At 30.9% G+C, this 16,389-nt stretch overlaps 2 long non-coding RNA genes across 3 annotated transcripts in view; one reads left to right on the top strand and one right to left on the bottom strand.

The window, feature by feature from the left end:
• The window catches only part of LOC143045117 (uncharacterized), a 127,342-nt gene that overhangs the window by 98,222 nt on the left and 12,731 nt on the right, over positions 1 to 16,389 (top strand). For both annotated transcript variants that reach the window (XR_012968871.1, XR_012968870.1), the window contains exons 9-12: positions 253 to 379; positions 3,043 to 3,282; positions 3,510 to 3,596; positions 15,106 to 15,145. This is a non-coding gene — a long non-coding RNA (uncharacterized LOC143045117). The remainder of the gene's footprint in view (positions 1 to 252; positions 380 to 3,042; positions 3,283 to 3,509; positions 3,597 to 15,105; positions 15,146 to 16,389) is intronic.
• LOC143045119 (uncharacterized) overlaps positions 1 to 16,389 on the bottom strand; it is a 32,715-nt gene that overhangs the window by 11,694 nt on the left and 4,632 nt on the right. The gene's annotated exons all lie outside the window — the stretch shown is intronic.

Here is a 16,389-nt window from a genome sequence, read left to right as displayed (position 1 = left end):
AGAAATGATTACATGTGACATATTGTTTCATATTTAACATTATAATATTGTATATGTGCGATAAGATATACATATAACATATAACATAGAACAATATGTTGTTGACGGTATATATTTTTCCTGGTAAAGATACTATGAAACTATTTGCATAATTTTTCAAGGAATGTACCTGTATTATACCTTTATTGAAACGTGTTCACTGCTCGATTATTGGTTTTCCTCTTTATTAAATAATTTCAATCAATAATTCAGACAAATAGATGGAGACAGCGGGCAATCATCCAGACATGAACGAGACAGCCCACCTACATCATACAGCCTGTTACATTGTTCGAGTTTATTTTCTGGGAATCCACGTGGCATCATCAAGAGTTTCTGAGTAAGCACAAAACCACTTGTCATCATACAATTTTGAATTACCAAAAAAGGAAACTGTTTAACAAAAAAAAATGCGCCAATCACCAACACACTCGACAAGAAAACAACAACTGTTGCAAACACAATTAAGAAAAACGCACGAGTAAGGTAATAAAATTGATAGAGACATAATCAAAAGAAGTGATAAACTTGGTTTAGTTCTATCCAAAATATTCAGTTAAACTGATGTTGAAAAAAACAGTAATGAATCTTTTTGGAATACCACTAAATTGTTCCAATTTAAATATAAGGTATTGGGGATATTTTAGGAGTTGTACAAGCCTTACAATGTATGATCTGTTTCAACCATTATGTGAGGTGTTGTTATATGAAACCTTTTACGAAGTACCGATGTTTATATTCTGATACAAAAATTCTTAATCTGTGTTCGTTTTAATTGTTAAACATTTGTTCTTCCGATGATGAATATGTGAGAATTTGAGTACTTGTCAGTGATTCATCTTGTCGTTTTTATTTTAGTCGTCACTGATGAATTCATTCACAACTTAACTATGCTACAAACAAGTTATTTCTTTTTATTAAATAACATGGGTCCTGGTGGCCGTGTGGTCTATATAAAAAGAAGATATGGTATGATTGCCAATGAGACAACTCTCCTCAAGAGACCAAATGGCACAGAAATTACAACTATAGGTCACCATACATCCTTTAACAATGAGCATATATGTTCATCTGCAGTGACCACTAGCCCATGAACGCTGAGAATGTGAGCTCGTGTCAAGGTGCAACATGCCTGTTTTCTTACCGAAGCTCGGTGGCTCGCTCATTCTACTGCGGCTCTATCTTTCACTTAAAATCAAACTAAGTTTGTTTCAAGTGGTGGTAAACACCAACAACCAATCAATCTATTTGTATTATCAAATATGAATTGATTTTCATTAATATTTAAGTTTTTCACTCAAAATATAAAACTACATACAACGGTAATTTATCATTTACGGTTAATGTCATTTTCACATGAAATAACGTAAGTTACAGGATAAGGTTGTATATTTTTCATTAACACGATTAATAGGACTTAGATTTCATAGTACAACTACCTTTGTTTGAAACCTTGTTGCATTCTTTTCTCAGAATTCGTGTGAAAATAATAAGATAATGATTTATGATCTTCACCTTTAAAATGTGTTTGATAGATATGTTTTTATCAATTACAGCTATTTTAAAGATATGGACAGGTGCACGTTTTAACAATAAAAGGGGATTATGAATCGGGACAAGGTTTTCTTTTGTTTACAAAATAAAGTTTACAAATTTTGTCAATCCTGGTATCTATAATGAGTTTATTTACAACCACTGGGTCGATGCCACCGCTGGTTGAGTTTTTAGTCCTCGGAGATATCACCAGCCAAGAAGTTAGCACTTCTATGTTGACATGAATAATTATTGATATGAGCATAGTTATACATTGACTGTTTACGAAACTTTGATTTTTTTAATAACTAAGGCTTTCCTACCTCAGGAATATATTACCTTAGCTTGTATTTAGCAAAACATTTAGGAATTTTTGGTCCTCAATGCTCTTCAATTTCGTATTTTATTTGGCCTTTTTTACTTTGTTTGATTCAAGCGTCAGTAATGAGTATATTTTAGACGCAACACGCGTTTTGTGCAAATACAAAATTTCAATCCTGGTATCTGGTATGATGAGTTTATTTAATTTCCCTTTTAAAAGTACTTTTTTCTTATTCTTATAAACCTTTTAAAGAAATAAACTACATGTAATTGATATATTCTTTTAGTTTTGTACCTGTACTCTTTTCCAGGTATTGCTATACTTTTGGTTCTAAAGTATTTTAATACAACAGTAAATGGTAACTTGCACGTATTTCTGCACGTATTTCTTCGCACATGTAGACTTTTACTAAGAACTTGTATGTACTCTTGTCTAGTTATTGCTATATACTTTTAGTACTATTTCAATATCACGATAAAAGGAACACTGTAACTTGCATGTGTTTCTTGTGTAGACTTTTATTGAGGAACTTGTATGTACTCTTATCTAGTTATACTTTTGGTACTATTTCAATATCACGATAAAAGGAACACTGTAACTTGCATGTGTTTCTTGTGTAGACTTTTATTGAGGAACTTGTATGTACTCTTATCTAGTTATACTTTTGGTACTATTTCAATATCACGATAAAAGGAACACTGTAACTTGCATGTGTTTCTTGTGTAGACTTTTATTGAGGAACTTGTATGTACTCTTATCTAGTTATTGCTATATACTTTTGGTACTATTTCAATATCACGATAAACGGAACACTGTAACTTGCAAGATGCACACTTTTCTTAATTATTTATTATATAAATGCTTTTGTGGATGAACTATAAGTACTATCGTACAGATTTAGATATACTTTTGGTCCTTTTCGGTTATATCTGTTCTTCAACCTTTGTATTTAAACATGTTGGACTAGAGCGTCATTGAAGAGGTAGCAATTGTCGAAATGCGCAGCTGGTGTAGTTCCATTGGTACCATTTAATGTTATTGAAATACTTATGTCAAATTTTAAAAAAATCAAATATATATAGGATTTTTATCGTCTTCTATCGTTCGCTGCCAAATTAATTTCCATTGATATTTTTTTTTATTTTTAGGCACACAAAAAAATCATTTTCTTGAGAGGAGCCATTTTTGGAATGATGATGAAGATTATATGTTCTTGATGTTCAGAAAAGTCAAAGTGCAATGATATGGCTAACAGGAATACATAAAATTGTATACAACAGCAACAAATAACTGAACAACAAAAACTCAAAAGATCACCATACAGCTTTATATAAAATAGAAAAGTGTCTATACAGAGGCAGATCTAGGATAGTAATAAGGGAGCTGGTGTAAGTGCCGAAAACGCATTATATATACAGCCAATCTTTCGTTTAGTGTAAAAAATATTTCATTATGAAATTATAATCTTAAACGTTATGAGTATGACAGTTGTATTAAGATTGGTAAACATATATTTTTTTTGTTTTTACGAATTAAGTTTAAAGTACACGTATATATTCAGAAATGTCCTTGGTACAACATTTCTTTTACTATTGATATATCATTTGTTTTGTAGGTCAATGTCAGAAAACTTTAACCCAGATGAAAATAGACGGAAGTCGGAAGAGAGAACCGGTACAATTTCCTCCAACGAAAAAAAGTTGTATGTTTCGTGTAATTGCTCAAATTTAAGTATGAACGCATCCTTATAAAAACATCACACGGTAGCAAATATGAACAAGTCCTAAAAATGGTCATGTTACAAATATGAACACAGGGTCATCCTTATGAAGTATCACGGTAGCAAACATGAACATATCCTTATAAAAACCCTATTGTTGCAAATATGAACTAGTGCGGGAGTTTCTTGCTACATTGAAGACTCATTGGTGGCCTTCGGCTGTTGTCTACTCAATAGTCGGGTTGTTGTCGCTTTGACACATTCCCCATTTCCTTTCTCAATTTTAGTTCTTATAAAAATTCTATCCATATTTAATATGGAAAAATCCTACTTATGACAGTTTGGAATGTAGCTAATATGAACAAATCATAACTTATGAAAATTCCCACGATAGCAATTAGGAACACATCATTAAATATAATCTTATGGTAGCGGTCGCACATATGAACAAATCCTTGTAAACATTATCACGGTGGCAAATATGAAAACATCCTTGAAAAAATCCCACGGTAGTAAATATGAAAAAAATCCTTATAAAAATTTTCACGGTCACGAATATGATCACATCATTATAAAAATGATATCGGTAACGGTAGCAAATATGAAAGGATCTTTATAAAAATTGTCACGGTAGTACATATGATCTCACGATAGCGGTTGTGCGCATGGTAGCAGTTTCAAATTAGAAATGAGCAAATCCTTATAGTATACTTATCACGGTAGCAACTATAAACATATTCATATATATATTCTCACGGTATCAAAAATTAACACAACCTTGTAAAAATTCTCACTGTGGCAAAGAGAAACAAATCCTTTTAAAGATTCTAACAGTATCACATTTGAACAAAATTTAATCCTTATGCATGAAAATTATCACGGTAGCGGTTACCAATATGAACAAATTCTTATAAAAAAAATTTCATGGTTGCAAATATGAACATGGTAGCACATGATATGGATTTTTTTAAAGTTTAATATTACAAAATAAGTGTAGAATAAAATCAGAACAGCTACATGTACTTAGAAATGGAAACCAAATATACTTAAGGTACTTGTCTCAATAAAAGGAACGTGTATTGAATAGTGGAATTTTTTTTTTATACTTTAATAACCCAAACAGTTATTGTGAGTATGTTGTTTTCCATAAACTTTGAGCGTTTCTGATGATAAAACAATGAAGCACGTTACGTGCTTATTATAACATTGCTAGCTATTATAAATATATGTCATTGGTGTTTTTTCACTGAATAAAAATGAACTAATACCTACAATGTAAATGTGTGCATAGATCAAGATGTGACACCCTATTTTCGATTCTAATAAAACACTACAATTATCATTCAGGTCAATGTGTACAAGTATATGTACTAAGATGGGTAGCGTGATCCTGAAAATTGGAAAAATGTCGTTTTTTGGAATAAAAATCTTTGAATTATATATTTCTTTTGCTCCGACCGGTAGCTACATTATACTAGGGTCCCGTCTCTAAACCAAAGATCCAAGATCCGCCGTGTTGTTTTTCAGTTTCACTCTTCACCATAAAAACAGCGGTAGTGATCGCATTTTGCATAAACTGAGAAACCGTCCAAAACATAAATTTCATCGTTCCTATTTAAGAATATTTAACTTATATAATGAATTTAAAATAAAAGTATATCACAAACAAGAACGCGAACAAAAAATAAAAATAAAAAAATACTTTACAAAGTTGATGCTTTCGAAGTGCATTCCGGATGTACCTTCATCAGAAACGCTTAAACCCATCAATTTCAAAGTCAACGATGTATATAAATATATGCATTATAAGTAGGGTACATGTATGTCCTACTTAGAGAACAGTTATGTTTACATACCAAAAACGACATGTCATTCTAGAATTTATAATTTGTTTGTTTTGTTTTGTTTTAACATGGTCTTTAAATCAACTGATCCCCGTGCACAAATAATCACAAATTAAGATATTAGGACATCAGTGAATATATGGTATGAGTTTTGCTCATTTTTGAAAAACACACGGTGACTAATAATTGCTAAAATCTACGCTATTTGGATTCTGTTGTACATTTTGTCATACTTGTAAACATTTTTAAATTAAATTATCAAGACATTTACGTGTTTTACGATGAAAATTCCGAAAAACATATTGTTTACGCTAATACAAATATGACAGGACTTGTTTGTTTGTCTTCTGTTTGTATGTAAAAATATATCTCAAGTGTTTACCCCTTAAAAATTAAGTCTGTGTATAACCCTTATTTGTTTACCTTTAATATATTTACAATGTGAAATGAGTCACAACAAATCTATTTAAATCATAACCTTTTTTTGAACTACAAATGTTTTTTTTTTTTAGTAAAGAAGTAGTATACAACTGAAGATATTAAAGATATAAATTTTTAGTACGGTCAAGGCTATAGCTCAAAAAATATCGCTTAGAGCTGTGTATGAGACGACAATACGAATAGAATAAGATGATGATTATACATCAATGAGACAGGAACCTATCGACAAAAGTTATAAATTAAAAATTAAGATTATATCTAACATAACTACTATTTGAAGAAAATAAAAGGAGTTATATAAAGCACGATACCAGCATAAATACAGTTATTTCATAATTAGAGGTGTAACCCCAACTTTTATGATCAAGTTAGAAACTTTTTTGGCCAATTTTTAAACATGCGTTATTTTTTTCTTCTTAAAAAAAAACAGGAAATAAAATATATAATGCAAGATGGCGTCTCCTATAGATGCTAATTTCACCATTTCAGAATATAATTTGCATTCCTTGGTAACATTTTAAAAAACGTATACCAATATTTTATGTTTGGTTAACAACTTTCTAAAATAATATTGCTTTTCAACAGCAGTATACTACTGTTGCATTTATTTCTTTTACCAAAGGCGTAACGTTATTTTCATTTTGATTACATGAATAAAATAACCCATAATGCTTTGGATTCGGAAAATAGAGGATTCATCTCATCAAAATATAAGAATTGTACCTACGCCAAATAACCACTGTTATCAAACTGATAACTAAAACGTATGCTGCTGTCATCCAAATAAGAAGAACCCAATAAAGTTTGAAGGGTTTTTCATATTGACATATTTCGTGTAAGCAGTGCTCGTGTAAACGGCATATATTTGCTGTGCCTCTGATATGATAAATTCCATTCATTGTTCCTGTTGGAACAAACATTCTATAATCTTTATTCCGTCATGAAAACAATATTGTTATAGTTGTTCCATCGGAAATAATATTACAGATAAATTCTTTAATTTGGAATTTGGAATTTGAAACTTTCAAACATTATTGTCGTTTGTTTATCGTTTCTAGTTTTTTATATATATTAGACCGTTGGTTTTCCCGTTTGAATGGTTTTACACTTGTCATTTTTGAGGCCCTGTAAAGCTTGCTGTGCGTGTGAGCCAATGCTCTGTGTTGAAGACCGTACTTTGACCAATAATGATTTACTTTTATAAATTGTGCCTTTGATGGATAGTTGTATCATTGGCACTCATACCTCATCTGCTTATATCTATCAACTATCCAACCCGAACACGAGTTGAACATTAACAATCTAAAAAACAACAACATAAAAACGAAACATGATTATAAGGTCGGTGGCTGTACACCATACTGTTTCCCTTTGGACATCTTACTTGAATTGAAAATGGAAACGTGGAACGTGGAACATGTCAAAGGGACAACAATCAGACCAAACAGTAGAAAACTATAACCCACATATCAGTGAGTGCTTGTATCTGATTTATCAGAAGAAGAAACACTCACTGTCCAATCGTATGAAGTTTACATATCTCAGTTGATACGTTACACTCGTGCATACGCACACTATACGAATTTCATAAGCAGGTGTGTGCTCCTTACAAAAGTATTGTTCCGAAAAAGTTCTGAGGGGAACGACTGATACCAGTTTAACGATGTCATCCAAAATTGTTTGCCCGATGTAAAATGGTTGTGTCTCAACTGACAATCGATATGTTTTCAGTCTTAGAATTAAGATACCAGGATAGTTGATTATAAACTATCATTTCATCGATTGTGTTCTTTTTTGACAAAGTGTGGATTCGCACGGCGGGAGATGTGTGCATTGCAGAAAATAACTGTAACCAAGAATTTGTATAGTAGTCTTACTATACAAATCCTTGCTGTAACACGTTACTGACGCACCTGTTCTCGGTCCTTTTGGAGTTCGTGCGTTTCTCTCAGTTTTTGTTTGTAACCTTAATCAGTCTTCCTAATCCAGATACTAGTATAAGAGTTGAACAAAGGTAAACAAACTACTGTTGCTTATTTTTTTTCTTTCTTAATAGTTTACCGTTTACTGGAACTTTGCTTGTATATGTGAATGTATAAATTCATATAATTCCCACCTTAAATGATAATAAAAAAAGAAAATCAAAAAAAAAAAAATCACTCTATGCTGTGTAGCAAATTTAAGAAATAACCTCTTATTATGCACTTAGTTAATAATAATAATAATAATGAAAATTTATAGAGCGCCCTGTATAAAAGAATAAAAGTTACTCTAAGGCGCTGTACATTCAGCATGGTAATTAAAACAAATCAAAGACAAAAACATAAAACATAAAACATACACTCTGTTAGACTCAAGTACTAATATAAAATATAAAACAAAAATGCCTACCATTATTAAAGGTCGATACAAAACATAACATTGTAAAAAAACAAATTAAAAAAATTAAAAATTTAGTTCACTATAAGGTCTAAGTGCGGGGGCAGTCGACTAATTCAAATGTCAAACAGTAAATTATTAATGTCTTTCCTCTAGGCGAGGAAAGACCTTATTGTTTTTCTAATGGTTTTTTTTCTTTTTCTTTTCCTTCCAGCATTTTTTTGGCATGCCCTCCTTCCGCTTCTATTGGAGTTATCAATACCAAATTTGAACCATCGATAGACCTCATCATGAACTTTTACCAGATGAACTTTTGTAGGATTTCATCATCCCCTTTAGAAGTTATCTCCCTTTTATTGATTTTTTTTCAACATGCCACCCCCCCTAAATGTTTTAAAAGATATCATGACCTTATTTGGACAATAGGTAGATATCATCATAATGTATTACCATATGAGGCTGCATAGGACTTCATCATCCCCTTTGAGAGTTTGTTATATCCCCTTGAAGCAATTTCTTTTAATTCCATTTTTCTTAAAAACTATTAGAGATAGATTCAAATTGAAAACTGAAACATGTACGAGACCAGATGGCAATGTTAATAAACATATACAATCCTTTTGTTGTTAACCCTTATAAGGAGTTATTTCCCTTGAAAAAATATACAAATTTTTGAAAAATTGTATCTCGAGAACCGGAAGTCGTAAAGACTTGGGACCTACACCAATAATCTTAAGTTCATGTGACCTTCAATTTGCACCAAAGGTCAAAGGTCACCGAGTGCAAAAAAAAAAAATACGCTGCAATTTCAAGCTTACATATTAGGAAAACGATAAGTCTTTGCTGCATACATACAACGTATAAATTGTTCCTCTCGATGAGCTCTACATTTTATACATTAAGCCCAAAAATGTCCAACCGTCTGTTTAAAAGTTACAACGGGATGATTCTTAAAAGTATGGTATTGTGTGTATATCTTTTTAAAGGTTACAGATATTAACCTACTATAAACTGCAAAGATGATCAGTAATTCAAGACCTTTAATTTGAGGTCAATATCAGGTCATGATGAAATTTCACCTTGACCTTCACAATATACAATGACCTTGACCTTGTGATATTTGAAAGGTCAAGTGGTCCTGAGTTGAATGGTGATAGTCCCATGGCTCTACGACTACCGGTTCTCAAGTTTGGTATTGCATCATATATTTGATGATTAATTGTGACCTTGGTGAACTTTGAAATTGTCCCAATTCTTTTCAGTATTGTTTTCCTTCCACTGTAGATCATTTATCATTCAACAAATTTGAGATATCTATTGTTGTTTTAGAGATAATGCAGTTTGAAGTTTTGCGATCGGAGGCATGTATTTCTGAATCAACCAGAGCTTACCACTTAAAATGTTTTAGAAATTGAAGAGGTTAACATAGTTATATGTTTGACCAAATACCCAAAACATTCCATGGAAAAAAACACCAAAAAATCAATTTGAAATTTTAAAGTTTTGCATTGACTTTGTAAGTTTCATAACTTCTATTTATATAGTTGATATTGCATCATTATTTGCACTTTGTCAAATGGGGTCATCTGATATATCAAATTGAAGGTCTTAATAAACTCTACTTAAAAATGAAAATTTTAAACCCCCGTTTCATCCCAGGGGGACATTTAGTGCAAACATTCAAATTTCTCAGAAGGTAAGGTTGTCGCATATCAAATGAAAGAAAATAAAGCGTACATTTCAAATATCAAATTAACGTCTCCCAAAAATGGGTTGGATGGGGTCATTGAGTGCAAAAAATAAATTTTCTTTTAAGATAGGGTTGTTGTATATCAAAGAAAAGGTCCTGATGTGTACATTTGAAATATCAAATTCCCAACCTCCAAAAATTAGTTGGATAGGGTTATTAAGTGCAAAAATCAATCTTTCTAGAACATGGCGTTGTCGCATATCAAATGAAAGCTCATCTACTCTATCTTACAAATATCATAATTCCGATCTCAAAAATGTAGGCGGATAAGGTCATTAAGTGTTAAAAGCGAAAAGTTTCAGAAGGTATGCTTGTCGTATATCAAACGAAAGGTCGTACAAAGTACATTACGAAAACATCACTTTTACAGGAAAGACCTTTTAATTGTTTTACAAACAATTGAGATACTAGTTCCTTGTTTTTTTTTCTTCAAATATCAAGAATGTGAAACTAAAACCATCTGAATTGAATAGATTAATTCGAGGATTAATTGTATAAATATTTGCTTTCAATTACGGTTTCACTATGTGTTTAAGAATAAAAGTGCTTCGTTATGTACTAGTAGTTATATTTAGGCGTCAAACCGCAGTACATTTAATTGAACCGGGAAAGCACTTCTATATTTTCCATTTGTTTCATTATGTAATCGATATACTTATCTGACATAGAAATGAATAAAAGATTTCGATGTCGTCATGTACAAATAAATAGACAATAATAATGCATTGACTTGACATATCAACGATATATGGATGAGGCTTAGAAATGGGGAAATGCGAGGCTCTGTCGAGCTTTTTCCTCCGTTTCGGGCCGAATCCTGCAATCTAAAAAAACATTTTCAATTGTTGTTTAATGTGTTAATTTTATCATTTGATTCAATTATTGGGAAACTTCACCCTTTTATAAAAAGACCTCATACCATGCAGGCGGAGAAATAAGCAACACGATGAAATGTACATTACCTGTTGAAATTAGAAAGGAGTGCAGTATAAAAAATAATCTTCTCAATTTCATTATAAAGGTTTTGATCTTCATGAGGAAATTTGAAGAATACGATATAACTGTGCTTGGTACCATTTAAAAAAAAAGTAAAAAAGTAAAACAGCAGTTCTTTGTATTTGGTCATTATTTTTTGGTCTTTGCTATTGTTAATATTTATTTATAGTTTTTAATCTTCACACCTGCAATTGTATTTAAAGTATCAAATTATTTTATTAACACATTTACTATTAATGTACTATTATAATTTCTTGCCTTTTATAGTTTGATTGGCTTGCACTATGGCATTTGCACACTAGTCACAATGTGAATGCAATGCTGAGAAGTCATTTAGAAGTACAGTGACAGACAGATATCTAATTTTAATACCAGTGCTTGATTAATTGATTGATTTTTGCTTAACGTCCAGTGGCAAATACTTCAGGCCGAGAACAAAGTAGGAATAAATCCAATAGGTAGGTCCGAGATGAAGGTCTGTGAAATTTGGACTAACACTTGAAAATAAGGGTAATTGGAAAGAGATAGAAATAAAGCCTTAGCCCAGGTGACACCCGTGTTTCTATAACTGTTCATAAGTAATAATCAAGTTAGACTTTTTGTGGATATATTTCTATACTTTAACCATTATGACGGACTTTGTCATTTTCTACTATTCTTCTGATATGAGAGACTATTTTTCGCAACAATTTGCATTCGAAAGTTGCTTACATACATCGCTCTAAAAATTAGTTTGTTGTTTTATGGTTTCCGATGTCGTGTCATTTGAATGAGAAATTCACCGAATAAAAATTCCTCTGAGAACTTAAAATGAGCAACATACAAATGAAATAAATATCAATATCAATACCAATGTTTACATGTTTTTTTTCTTTTGATCTATTGTCTCAGTTTTGCCAGTTGTCTAACTCAATTAGCCGACAAGTGTAAAAGGATATATTTTTGGCGCAAAGTTTTACAAGTAAAAATAGTTTTCATTGTCATTTTATCTGCTGTAATACTTTCAAACACTAGATTCTTTTATTTCTTTATTTAGGTCGTTCTCATGTCGGAGCTTTACTTGGAAATAGGGGTTAAATTTAAAATAGACGGACACGTGTACTAATGGTATATCGAATAAAATGTAACATATCAGTTTACGGAAAAGGATTTAATATTTTTAGTTGTGTTTTTATAGGAAATTTGAACACGTGTACTTGTTTTTGAAAAATGTGCTTATATGGTGCCGGATAAAATTAGGATTGCTAGAAATCTGCTTATTTCTAACTAACAACTTAAAAATTGTTTAAATTTTTTATAAATGTGTAAATCAAAATGTTAAACAATCAACAATGAATCCAAATTGTGGCGAAAATTGAAAAATAAAAATGCAACCAGTAAAATATGAATTTATCTGAACCTATCCATTGTACCACTATAAATACAGAAATTATTGCGTGGATTTATCATTGCGATTATTTACCAATGTTAACAAATGCGTGATTAAAACTATTGCAATTTCAAGAAATGCAGCATATAAAAAAATCTATAAAAAATTTATCTGCGTTTTTCTTTTTAGCGACACCTATCATTTTTCGCATAAGGAGCATTGCAAACATTTACAGATGTACAATTGTTTGCCTTTTTTGTTGAAATTTAACTACACACACTACGGTTTAATGAATGATACTATAAAAGTGAAAAAGTAAAAAGCTTATGGGAAGGGTAACTTTACTTTTTAACACACGAAAAGAAAATAAAAAAAATATGGTTTTGAAGTATTTCACCTAAAATAAAAAGTTTAGGGTTTTCACAATGATTCAGGGTCGCTGTAATATATTTTTTTTTCACGAGTCGCAACACGATCTTCTGGAAGACATTTAAAGTTGAAATTACAATCCATAGAACCTCAGACTTACATGGAAACTTTGCTAATAATGCAGAAAGTCCTTTGACATTTGTTTTCCATTTGTTTAATGTGTTGGCCATTTGATAAGAGTTTTTTCTGAAATGAATATTCCTTAGAGCTCGGTATTTTTCTATTTTATTTTATTTTTTCCTAACATGTGCTAACAAAGTAGAATTTATTTTAATTTCTTAAACCAGAAATTGGTCAGAAGAATCATTCTTTTCTTTCAAAAAATGAACAATTCGATAATTTTTAATTTAAAAGAAATGAAAATTAGATCAGAATGGTAACTTCGACCTCTACTTTTATAATGTCATTTCAACATTAAGTATCAATTTATCATAGCAGATACAAATGATAATTCCCGAAAACGTATATGATTTTTAAAATATCTTAGGTCAATAAAGTTTATTTCAAGGTCAAGACTAAAAGATTCTGATAAACAAAATAAATTTGTAAAACTTGTTAAGGTAAACGAACTTAAATTTATCACATGAAAAATAGAAATGTAGATGAAAGGAGATGTGAAACATACGTCCACGAAACATCAATAAAATGAAACCGAAAAATAAGAAAAATAAAAACACTTGGAAGACATGTTTAAAGCAAAACATGCGTGTTAAACAATGCAATTCGATACTTTTGGATTGAGAAGAAATGAAAATTAGATCAGACTAATAACTTTGATTACCTTTTTTGTTTGTAATATTTTTTTATTAAACTGGTAATATTTTATCTTTTTCGTAATTTGTGCACTTTGGCATGTCAATTAGCATTGTCCCTTGGTGCCTCTTGCAGTTGTGTCACTTTAAATAGTACTGACTCCTCAACACCAGGCACGAGGATGACATACCAGTTATGTGCAACTTCTTACCATATCTTACCATATCATTAATGTCCCGATACACATTTAATATGCACTCCCCCCTCCCCCCCCCCCCCCCCCAATTGCCATATAGCACCGTCCCTTGTTGCCTCTTGTAGTTCAGCTAGATATATTTAGCCTACTCACAGTATTCTTTTTTGTTACTTTCTAGAGGTGTGTGAAAACTGTTGTTTCTTATTTGTGTTTGTAACTATGTATACTGTATTGTTTATTATATTTGTTAAAGAATAATATTACAATGATATTATATTATGCTCCTTGTGAGTCCATTTTATGGAAATAAAGCATTTTCTTCTTCTTCTATAAACAATGTAGTTTCAATATCAATATAAATAGATCAACTCATCAATGAATATCTGATACAAAATTTAATTCCCGAAAACGTCTGTTCAGTTTTTAAATATCTTGGGTCAATATACTAAGTCTATTTCAAGGGCAAGACTTCAGGTTTCTGATCAACACCAACGTAGATTTATCGTTAAAAGATTAGATAAAAATTGTCGTAAGGATTACTCTGTTTCTTTCAATTTAACTTCCTTAAATCCTCAAAAATATATATTCAAATATCGACGACCTTGCAGCTCTTATCTCTTTTCTACTCTTTGTACTTTTGTTTTGAGTATACCTAATCCAAGGTCTTCTTTTCACTGACCTTCAAACATTTATAGTATACGAATTGTACACCTGAATAATTATCGCATCTTCTACAACATAATTAGAGAAAACGAATATTCAAATCTTGTGGTGTTAAGAAAAACACCAAGTATATATGAATAGTAAAATATTTAAACAAAACGTGATTTTTTGTTAAAAATAAAAAGTGTTTGAAATCTCAATTAAGGGAATTGTTATTTCTAATAGCCTTTTTAAAAAGCTTGCTTACAAAATGTATATTACATTAAAAAAAAGTATAGTATGATGTTTGTAAATTGTCGGGAACCCATAACAAAAATCAGTAAATCGGTCGAAAGTGTTTAATTCGTATAAAAATAAAAAGGGGTTGCCAAAACACGGCACATCTTATTGATATTTTCAAAAATAATTTAGATATACACATAACGGTTCTCTTTTAAAAAAGAAACCGCAATGACATAGCTATTCGTTTGAATAATTGTTGATACTATCTCATTGTTTCATCTTTGATTAGTTTTTTAATAGTTTGGCAAACAAGCAAGACAAGACAAGAAAAAAAAAGGAATTTTGATATAGGGCTTAATAAGCCCCCCCCCCCCCCCACCTAACTAAAAAAAATCAAAAGTTTAATATCAATATTTGCCACATTATGTTTTAAAATTGTTTCCTTTCAGAGTTATTACAAAAGTGATACTACTATTATGGAGTGCTGAGGTAAGCAACAACAAAAATGAAACACTAGTCGCATTCAATTTTACAAGACATATTTTTAATGCAATTTTCTTGAAACAAAAGATCTGATATCAAATTTTCTAAAAATCAAGCTACAATTTCTGTTTAATGAAAACGACATAATATGGATTTTGTGAAATTGAAACTATAAGTTTTGTTTAAGGCGAAAAACTTAGTACTCGGAAAATGAAAGAAAGAAGAGAATTCAATGAAAAGAACAAAAGAAAACATTTATGAGAAATGACCAGCAAATTATTCATGGCGCAAATTCTTTGCATGAGCAAACCAAAAAAAAAAACAAAAACAAAAACACACACACACATCTTTAAATATAAGAATGTTTTATCATTTATTTTTGTTCTTCACGTGTTTAAAAAATTCATTGCTACGGTAACTACCGATGGAACCATCTTGAAAATCCATCTTGTTACCAGAACTTAGAAATGATGTGAGCAGATGGTCTTATAACTTTTATACACTCAGCCAAACTCAATACCCATTTCCATGTAAACATCCTATAATGTTTGAACATTTACGTAAAAAAAACTCCAATCAAACGAGCCGTATGACGTATTTCTTGTAACTCATCGTCCGATTTTCGGAAACCAGAAAGGAAATAAATAAATGACTATTATATATTATAAGCCTTTAAATGGCTTGTTTACACGAGCAGGGTGAAGAGTTCATAACTTCCTATATATAATGTATATATTCTTTCATGGATGACAGGTCATAATTTTAAACTTAAGATCTTTAACGTTCATATTTTGATAACTTATATACCCTTTTAAACGTATATTTATCTTCCTTTACTACTAAGTATCGTTTTGGATAGAGGCATTACGCAGAACTCATTGATATTTTCAGCAATTCCTACAGATATTTAACGACGTATTCTCTGTAAGGAAATGAACTTTTACCCATGAAGTCTAACTGAATGCAATGTTACAAGTGATCGCCTCCCTGCTTACACGCCCTAATATTTATTTCAATTTGAAAAAAAACAAAATCTACGACCACCAGAATAATGTTTCAATTCTGATCATAAATTCTCCTCTTTTTGATGTTGGATTTCCAATTGACCATTCTTACGGAGTATTTCTTTTCATTTTTGTTCTCCTTTAAAATTTATTTTATAAAAAGCGGAACAACGGGAAATATTACATCTGTGAGAAGCCCGTTTGGTTTAATTTTGTAAAAAAAATACTCTAAACGGAATCCGAATA

Source organism: Mytilus galloprovincialis, chromosome 9 (genome assembly GCF_965363235.1).
Source record: "Mytilus galloprovincialis chromosome 9, xbMytGall1.hap1.1, whole genome shotgun sequence".
Classification (NCBI taxonomy): domain Eukaryota; kingdom Metazoa; phylum Mollusca; class Bivalvia; order Mytilida; family Mytilidae; genus Mytilus; species Mytilus galloprovincialis.
Note: the sequence above shows the minus strand (reverse complement) of the source record. Positions and strands in the feature narration are given on the sequence as shown.